Below are 10345 nucleotides of genomic sequence, written 5' to 3'. Positions count from 1 at the left end.
CTGCTGAATGCATAGAGGATGCTCAGTTCTCTTTGGAAAATGACCCAAAGAAACCCTTGGGAAAAAAAAATCTTTTTTTTTTTTTTTTCCTCTAGAAGGAGTTTTTTCTTGGGTAGGCAGGGTCACACTGCATCCACCAATCACTACTGTTTCTATGTGCCCACATGCAACAAGCTAATGAAGAACAAGCTAATTTGACAGAACTGATAAAAAACATCGGCAATTATTCTCTAAAAGCTGTGATCTGCAGCTGATAAAAAAATGAAGAGTTTTGCTTCTTAATGTGTTTCCCATTTGCTGTCTCATGTTCTTTCTAGCTCTTCCTAGATTTTCTTGTTTGTTTTAAATTCCATTGAAACCATGGCAGCAAGGGCAGTGGAAGGAAAGAACAAAGAAGGTGGAGAAGATGGAGTCCTTTTATACCTGAGTTTAGGGTAAGAACTTTTTTTTATTATTCTATAAACAGCAGATTTTCATTCTTCATTTTTTCTCACTCTTACTTTGCTGGAACACCCATCTTCCATCTTTAGATGCTAGTTCGGGGGGGCAGCAAAACCTGTCCTCAGTTATTTCTGCAACCTTTGTTCTATCCATGCAGCCTGAAATTTCCCAGCTGTAATACCCTACAAATCACATTGTATATAAGGTAATAATATCTGATGTTATATACAGGAATCTATTCAGGGCACAGTATTATTATGCAGCGTTACGAGCTTTTATGTCTAAACTGTAATTGCACAGGGAAGAATATTGCATAAGCTTTCTGCTATCAGAGAGTTATTCATAATAATGAATATACTGGAACACATATAAATATGTGTTCATTAATATGGATCATTAATATTACCTTTGAACAGAACCCCAATCATTGAGTACAGTGTGTAGAAGACAAAAGAAGGTGAGACATTGTGGCTCCAGAGCTGTAACTCTAGAGTGTCCCAAAGAAATTCTAGTGATTTTTGGTCGCTTCAAAGGTACTCATCTGTGAGAGGCTCATAAAATCTTTAACTGGAACTGAAAACAACATAGGCAAATGAAACCTGAATGTTCAGACTCAAACATTTCCAAAGCGGTCTTGGAGATCAAGAGTGAAATTCTGACCCTGTAACTCTGAATGGATTTTTTGAAGTGGCACAAATTCGGACAAGCACTTAATTGAGGACTAAAATCACTTGGCAGCATTTAAAATCCAGCCTTAATTTACTTTTCAGAGTTAGTGAACTGCTTTACCTTTATGTGCTAAGGGACTGCAAAACATGCAGGTAAACAACATAGAATCTTTCTGTCCTGAGAGAAACACATTTAGCAGGTTGAATCTAAAGAAGAGTCTAAACTTCTGTAGAAGAAATTTGTGGATGATAAACACTTATTGCAAATGAGAACCCTTCTGTATTTTAACAGGAACCCTTCTGTATTTTAACAAGAATCCATATAGCTTCTTGTCTTTTTATGACCAAAAAAGTGGTAATTGAATGGGGAAAAGAAAATTAATAATAACCACTTGGGCCTTATTCAACATGAAAGATACTCTATGAAAAACATCTGTATTTGAAGTTAAACTACTGAAGTAACACCCATTTAATCAGAAGAGTATATATACTCTGCAGGGAAAAGAATCCTGCAGGAATGGAAAAGGCATTAAGTCAAACTAATGAATTTCTAAAAGTGATTGCAACCATGTCTTAAATATGGTTAATATTTAAGTTATATTTAAAGCTATACAGAGCTATATTAACTCCACATCTCTCTAAGATTAGCACAACATATGACAAAACTTTAAGGGCACTAATATAAAAAGATGTTTTTACAGAAATTAGATTGTATAGGTTTCATATATAGTTTCCTTGATCATAGCTTCTTATGAAGTCACAGTGTTAGTGGCACTTGGATTCCAAAAATTTGTCCTGGTAATATTTAATTAATTTTAATAAATATTTAAATATATAAATTTAAACAAAGTAAAAGATGCCAAAATAAATATATAAATTTAAATAAAGTAAAAGATGCCAAAACCTAGAATGCATGTTTATCCTTAACTAAATAACTAATCTTGGGAGAGCTTTATATGATACCATACAAATAAAACCTGTATTGCATCTTTCTGTACGGTGTGCATCCCCTGCTTTTAATATCATATACTGAGTTTTCTCATTCCTTCCATTCCTTTATATATCTCTTTTGAACACTAATAGGTTTGGGCTGATTGCTAGGAATCATTTTCACTGCAGATTTCTTCCTGGCAGGCTACACTGATTCAGTAGATTACCCACCACTAAAGAGAAGTCCTGGAAATCTTAGTCAAAAAAGTTGTCCCTGATCATAAACAATTTTAGAAAGATATAAATGTCAATACTGCTGAGCAGCTCAGGAAGCAGCCTGGACAGACATCACAGAATACAGCAATTGTAATAAAATTCTTCCCTGAATGTGCAATAAGAAAGTGAACAAGTTTTTACAGCTATCAAGAAAAATTGACATGTATCTCATTGCTCTGTAATTCTGATGAGGATAATGGTGAAGACATTGCTTTTCTCAAGAAAAAGAAAATATTTTAATGGCTGCCTGGGAGAGCCCTGATCTAGTAGATCCTGACTTGGGGGGAAAAAAAGATCAGATTTTTTTTTTCCCCTTTTATGGTAGTAGAGTCAGTAAAGATAGCTAAATCTTGTACAATTATGAATGATACTCTGATGCTTAAGAATGGAGGAAACAGCTAACAGGAGAAATAAGAAACCCCAGAATTATTACTCTTTGTGGAAGGTCCATCTAGCATGCCCAGGAGCATGTGCAGCAGGAGAGAATGACTGCATAAAGACATGAGGACAGGGAAATGGAGGTTGATTGCTTTGTCGTTCTCCAAACAGGGGCAGGTGAGAATATGCTGAAGCAGAAGCACCAAAGTGAGAAGGAGGTCTTCTAAGATGGAGAGAAACAGAAAGAATATCTTTCTTCCAAAGGAGGGGCAGGATCTGGATATTTAAGTCAGTGAGTTGGGATGCTGGACAATCACAAGGCAGTATTTAACTTGGGCACATCATGGTATAAAGAGGGAAATTGACCAAGAATGTAAAGGATATAGCTTAGGCACTGGCGCCTCTGTGGAAAGCCATGATAGATGGTGAGTCCATTGAATCCTCTGGAAGTTTGTTGATAACTTGTTGATAGTGGCAGCATAGACTCTGGTAACAACATTGGGAACGGATTAAAGGCAGCAAGAGCATTAGTCTCTCCAACTACCTCATGAGATGCCACAGTAATGGTTGGGAGGGGTGAGGGTGCATTAGGGAAGATTAAATTCGACTTTGTCCTTTTGCTGAAGATGCTAGAGCAATAGTTAACAGACACAGAGAGAGATACCTGTTCTTCGTATAATAACAAAATGAGCAGAAGTAGATACTGGCTCATTCTGAAGCCAAGAATAGGACTGTGTCTCCAGAGCAAGTTATCTACACCCAAGATCCAGCACCAGATGCCTGCAAGCAACTAAAAAATGTAGATATCAAACTGACTGCCTTAATAAAAGTGCTGGAAATATTCAGAAAGTGCAAATATTTCAATGGGCCAAAATGTAACAGCTGGCAGAATTCAAAAGCTGCCTGATTTTTTATGTAGGACAACAGTGCCAAGCAAACCCCAATCTGGGCAATCAAGTTGGAAAGGCAATCAAGAGGAAAAGAAATTAGGCTCTACAGAGCAGACTGAAGGCCTGTAAGTGTGGAATTTGACTGGCAGTTCTAAGTAGCTCTGGAAAAATTTGGGTTTGAATAGAGATCCTTCATTCTGCATTATGGGTTATTCTTGATGCTTGAGGAAACTCAAGATTTGAAGTAACACTCCTAAGGCTCACTTTCTGACCATGTTTCTCCAGGTGTACAAAGAGAACAGAGACAAAACCTCAGTCCTTTCTCTGTTAAAAGTAAGTATAAAGGGGGTGTTTCTTGCCTCCTGGAAAACAAATCCTTGCTTGTAAAAATGGACTCAGAAAAGCTCAGTAATGCAGAGTACTCATGAGCTCAGTAGGGGTAAGGAGATGGGAGGAGGATATGGTTTTGCCAACAGCAAGAAAGGGTAACTCCTTCTTTGAAGGAACTGTAGTTTATGCTAGACAAGAGACCTTTATCCTCCCTTCTTTTAAACACAGGCACAGGTTGTACAGAGAAGGTGCAGAGTCCTTTAGTCGTGGCATTCAGAAGTCATCTGCAGACATTTCTGAATGACAGGCTTGAGGGGACCCTGATGGGGCAAGGGAGGTAAGACTAGATGACATCCAGTGGGGCCTTCCAACCCAACTCATTCTGCAATTGTGTGAGATGCTGTCAGAATCTCAGAAGAGTGCTGAGGCACTCTTCCAGCCCCAAGAGGGATACAGTGTGAGCTGGGGAAGCTGCTGGAGAGCCTAAAAGCACAGCTTTCCTTTTGTAGAGGCCATGAGGCTCATTGGCCTGTGTATTGCAGCAAGACTAGGTAAAAACCTTCCAGTGCCTGAGGATGGCTTGCTCTGAGTGTAACTTTTATGACCAGAGGTGAGGGACAGCACACTTTTCCTTATGGCCTCTGGTCATGCTGGTGCTGAAGCAAGCAGTACGCTTACAGAGTAGTTCCGTCCTGTCTTTCCTTCTGGTTCACAGGCTGGTTTTGATTTTGAAAATGATGGTGCATTTTCTTCCCTTCTGGGAAGTCATTATCTAGTGAAGGAGAAACATCACTTCCTAAAACTTATCCCTTCCTACTAAGATTTGCACTGAATGTGGTTACCTGCAGCTCAAAAGCTGTGGGTAAAAAGTTTTGTTAATCAGGGACTAATTTTATCTCCATTTAAGTCTACAACCAGCACCTGCAATCAAAATCCCAGGTGCATATCTCCACTGGCTTAATTGGGCTACTCAAATCTATGCTGTTTATACAATAGGCTGAAACTTTTGTAGTAACAAACTCAGTGTCGGAGTCATTATCAGGAAAAAGTTGCATTGAGTTCCATAACAACTGATGAAGGATATTAAACAGGCAATTTTTGAGATTTTTTTTTAATGGTTTAGGTTTAAGAAACTCAAGTAATGCAGCTGATGTGGCATTACATTTGGCTGACCTCAAAGAAGTTTTGGTAATTGACCATTTTAACTTACATCTTAGGGGCTTCATTTGATGAAGTTTATATCCTGGATGATCCATGAAGATTCAACCATCAGTACCTAAACTGAGGTTGGATGAAAACATCCTTTTATTTGGCTTTCTTTGCATTTGATCATGTTCTATATCTACTAGCTTCATTTTTGTTTTGTGATTAATTTTTTCTTCCTTGTTCCATGCACTGGTGATTTTATTAGCATATAAATTTATAATGGGAGATAAAATGCAGAATTTTTGAAGCATTTCACACTGAATGTTAACATTCTGCATAGCTATCCATTCAGTCCCATAGCTGGCATAGAAACCCTGGCTTACACAGGCCATCATATCCCCATATCTCTGTCTGGCAATGCATACGTAATGCACACTGAAATATTTCCACAGGAGTCCTATTTTGGGCTAAGTTTTAGAAGATAAGAATTGCACAGAGGAAGGGTGAAATGTTAAAAATACTTTCATGCTTGCATGCCATTATGAAGTATATACCTGGAGAATCTGAAAGACCAGAAACTTTTTATTGAATTAAAATTGCTACCTAATATAAACTTCCAGTATTTTAATTGGCCACTCTACATATTTTCCTTGCTCCTCAAATCATATGTTAGGTCCATGGGTGGGAAAATCAGTTTATTTCTGTCAAAGTCAAGGAATTTTTACCACCTAAGTATTTAGTTGCATGTATATTTTACATCTAAAAAGCAGTAATTTTGTTAACAGTGAGTTTCACACTATTTATATAGCTAACTGCAGATGTAATTTTACTCCTATTAATGTTAAATGTTTATGACAAATTACAAAGCAATGCTTGTAATGATGGTCTCTCTTAAAGCAACACCAGTCATCTGGAAACTAACCCACATGAGAAATTGCTTTTAAATCACCTTTCTTAAACACAAGATAACATTAAGAAATGTTTCTAGTAACTGCTTAAACTGTGGCTTGCTCATATCTGAGCTACAGTATATTTATATTTAAAGGGCCAAGAACCATCTTATTAATGAGTGCTGTCAGTTTGAAGCCTATGTTTATCTTGAAAGATGGAGAGGATGAGCACAAGCTCTTTTGTCCCTGTCAGGCACTGGGACAGGCCTGCACTATTCTTTGATTGGGAGGCAGGAACTTCCCAGATTCACTTCTTTGCATGGCACAGATAAGCACTTCAAAGCTTCCCCACTGCAGGAACAGCAAAGGATGTACTTAAACCTTCTGTTTCTTTGCAGGTGCAATAACTAAACAGCAAGTTTCTTACCTACTTTCTTCTGTAAATAGGAAGGGAAGAAAAGTGTACGTGGAAGGTTGCAGTAAACAGCATGTTGTAGCCACTTGTACTCACTGGGCTGTAAACCAGGCTGGAGCAACCAACAATAAATTGAAGCTAGGATGTTCAGGCACAGCCTAGATTGCTATAAAATAATAACAATGTAATTACTTCTTTCTAAAAGTTAGGAGGTTCTTTCCAAGAAGACCTTACATAAGCTGTCACCGTCCTGTGACTCAGATATTTCAAATCAAGGGCAAGTAAAGCAAGACAGAACAGATGCTTAAAATACAGAATAATCTTCAGTGTGTCCCAAGATAAGAGTGGGGAATCTTGAAGTTATGTTTCTGCAACAAGAATGCCAAGTTAAAAAAAGAGGTGAGCAAACTTCTTTAAAAGTAATTTTTTAAAATGGAAATATTGCTGATCTGCTGTCTTTTCTGCTTCTTTAATTTAGTCCAAACCAGATCATCCAGGGCTAAAAAGAACTTGGTTTTCCAGATGAAATATCTTATGAGCTGACAAGTAATAAACTGTGGCTTTCTTTATTGCTGAAACCTATCATAGAAACCTTTGGTTTATAACAAGACATTTCTTGGTGTGCTTGTCTAAGCCCACAGTCTTCTGTAGTATCCTGACATTAGGAAACATCAATCTTTCAGAGTTAACAATGTTGTGTTTTGCCTCGTAGAAGTTACAAGTACAAAGAAACAACTTCCTCCTCACTTCCTCCTGTGAGAACACAGCGTTTTCCTATTTTCAGTTCCACCCCTTCATTCCACTTAATAATGTCTTTTCCATGAACAGCAATTTTCATGTCCTCTGACCTCTCAGTAACTGGTGCAGCTAACTTTGCCAGTTTGCAGCCCTCCCTTCCACCCAGCCTTGGACCCTACTGGGGGCTGCTTGTTCAAAGCCAATGTAATGAGAGAATGGGTTGAAGGAGAGAACTAGCTTTTGGAAAAAGACAAAGGATCAGGTCTTATCTGAGAGTGCATGTCATGTGAACTGCATATTGGGCATAACTGGCAGGCCTTTAGTATTGGAAGCTGCAAGGGAAGAGGCCATGAACTCCTCTGTGCCAGTTACAGTAGCTGTCAGCCATTTTGAAAGGGATGAAAACAACCCACAGCAAGCCAAAACCTCAGCTAGGTAAAAGCAGCACATGGTATTTCTGCTTAAACAGAAAATGCTTTTAAATATGCTTAAACATATTTAAAAAAAAGAGCAGCCCCTAGGACAGGAGACACTGGAGAAAATGTTATATTTGTGAGATGGACAAAGTGGAGGAGACACATGGAAGGAAGAGACACAGACTTGGACAGAGCCGCACCACCCAAAGAAGGGACACCCTGTGGGGAACTGTGGCACACTGTGGAATAGTAAGGCAAGAAGCAGTGGAGGAAAATTAGTAAGAAGCAAGCAACAGCAAAAAGAACCATTACACACTGACCCCAACTGTCCAGCTTGCCCACTGCCTCACAGAAAGAACTGGGGCAAAGGGACTGATTTTAACACCTATTGAAAGCAAGGGATGTCGAGACCAGAAAGTCGAGACCAGAAAGGGGTAGGAGAGGTGCTTAACTTGAGCTTGGGAAGGAAGGAGAAAGGTCTTTCCCTAAGTGCTTATTTATGTCTGCATTTTTCCTCTCTGTATCTGAATCAGTAGTTGAAATTTTGTGTTAGCCATCAATGAATTAAATTAAGCAGGAAGTCCCACATAAGACTGCTTTATCTGCAAAAGCCTATCATACCTTCCACAGGAGACAGAAGCCAGAATATTTGCTGTGCATGAAAGAGTTGGGAGGTACAAATGTCTTCAAGAAATCTATAGGAGTCACATGTGCTCATCTGCCCTGAGATCTCAAACTACTAAAACGTAAGAATAGTTATTCTTAGAAACTATTTGCAATGTGGCTATTGACTTTGAACAGCCTACTCATTGGATCTAACAGTGGCCCTTCCCCTGTCATCCTTCTTGTACCATTTGCCACTGCTTGTCCCCCACTGACCTCACATCACTGCCATGCCACAAGGGGAAGTAAAACTGGGGAAATTATATCCAATGGTGCACAAGGATTTTCCACCATCCTACAGGTATTTTAACAGAACAAAATAAATCAAATGCTCTGTTCACTTCTCATAAAGTGAATTTTATAAACGCTTTATAAAGTTCACTTTTCATAAACAGCTGTATATTAGCTATCTTATTGGAAAATGTTGTTCAAATGTTTTAACTGTTGGCACCAACTCCCAGAATTTTGGGAATTCACACTTTCCTTAGAGGAATCTAGGTTTAAATAGACACCAGTAGCAGAGCAATTGTCAGCTCTTCAGTATTGACAGACCTATTTCCACTGAAGTTAAATCACTAATTCTTTAAAAAATTCCATCCAATATAACCTCTCTTTTAAACTCCTTTTTATGTGGGATGAGGCATAACGCTTTGTTGATTGTAAACGAAATATGCTCTTTCTCCCTGTGTTCTGACTAACCATGCAGAAATTCTTTGTTTTAGAATTTAAAATTACAATCCAGCAATGTTTGGAAATGTGTAAAATGCAAAGCTCTAGCATATGGTGAAAAACACACAGCTGCATTTATACACTAAATAAAGTCCTTGTTTTTATTTCAGTTTTATCACCAGATGAAGGTACAAACAGAATGAATCTGTTGAAGTCAGTGACATTATGTAGCAGTTACACTGGGGAAACCATGGTCAGAATCAGGAAATTTTTTATTTTGTCCTGCCCTTAGCCCAATTGTGAGATGTTGACACACAGGTACTGAGGAAGGAGCTAGGGTCACAGTGAAAATGAATGCATCATTTTTATTCAGTGTAGAAGGGTCTGCATTATTAATTTGAATATTCACTGCTATCTATGATACTCCAGTGCATTATGTCAGATTACAATCTGCCTGAGCTCTCTGGAATTTGCTTTCAGGTATTTGTATTTCTGTGCCACTTGAAAAAACCACCATGCTGGTAGTCTGAGCATGGAAATAAAAGCCAGGAAACCTGAAGATACGGTTCCCTCAGTAACCATGTGTCATCCAGATTGCTCACAATAAGGCAAAGCATTAACAGCATGAACGAAAACATCAACCACTTCACTGCAGAAAAGAAATGGCAGTGCATTATGTCTGTAGAGGGAATCATAATTTAGAGTTGCCTGCCTTTTGTGCATTACTTGTTTTCATTCACAGAGCATTTTATGCCTTGAAAATGCACTGCTATACTTTCACAAATTGCACTGCATGATTCTATCAGGGCTCCTGATATGTAACAAGCAAAAAATTTGGAAGGGCTTTCATGATGGGTGATTTCTATGGGAGGACTTCATGTTGGAGGACACCTTCAGCAACCAGACAATATTGCTAAGACCAGGACATTATTCTGGTAAACAAAACACACTATCACTATTCATGGATTTTGTATTTGGAGCAGCTCAGCTTGCTCACTGTGAACTGTTAAAAATAATTTGAGACCTGTTTTTATAAAGTTTGTGAATAGTTGTAAATTTCTCCATAAACTGACACAACTGGATTCATCCACATTTGTGCCTATCTATCCAAGTGTTACCTTTCACAGTTTCTTGCCTTTTTATTGCCGTAAGTCACGAGGAGTACAGGGCGTCTGGTCCTGTTGAAGCTGTTTATCATTGATTGATTCCTTTCAGGCCAACACTCTTGGTACACTGAGTACCTCCACAGCTGTACAGCTGAGGACGGATCTGTGCCCAGTTTGTACTGGCTCAGGAGATGCGGGAACCGGTGCAGGCCTGGAGACGTGGGAGGCTGGAGCACACTCACTTCACAGGTAACTCCGTGCCCGGGTTTCTGCTCTTTCTTCCCACAGACCCCGGGAAGAGACGCCCGGGGGGCCGGCGCGGGAGGCAAGGCGAGGGGCTGGGATGCTTCTCGACGCACCTGGGTGAGCGAGTTTCACAAAAAGAAGCG

General features: G+C 39.1%; 1 protein-coding gene across 4 annotated transcripts in view; it reads left to right on the top strand.

Moving 5' to 3' along the window:
• Positions 1-245: 245 nt before the first annotated feature.
• Positions 246-10345, top strand: part of ABCA1 (ATP binding cassette subfamily A member 1) — a 101862-nt gene continuing 91762 nt past the window's right edge. The window contains exons 1-5 of one of the 4 annotated variants that reach the window (XM_077171080.1): positions 246-434; positions 3869-3916; positions 6570-6763; positions 8149-8264; positions 10066-10205. The gene's annotated coding sequence lies outside the window, so the exon portion shown is untranslated. Of the gene's footprint in view, positions 435-3865; positions 3917-6569; positions 6764-8148; positions 8265-10065; positions 10206-10345 lie in introns of those variants that run through there. The other 3 variants (XM_077171081.1, XM_077171082.1, XM_077171083.1) reach the window with 3 other exon arrangements.

The sequence above is a fragment of the Agelaius phoeniceus genome, chromosome Z, assembly GCF_051311805.1.
Source record: "Agelaius phoeniceus isolate bAgePho1 chromosome Z, bAgePho1.hap1, whole genome shotgun sequence".
Lineage (NCBI taxonomy): Eukaryota > Metazoa > Chordata > Aves > Passeriformes > Icteridae > Agelaius > Agelaius phoeniceus.
The sequence above is the reverse complement of the archived record's forward strand: the minus strand, read 5'-3'. Positions and strand labels throughout refer to the sequence as shown.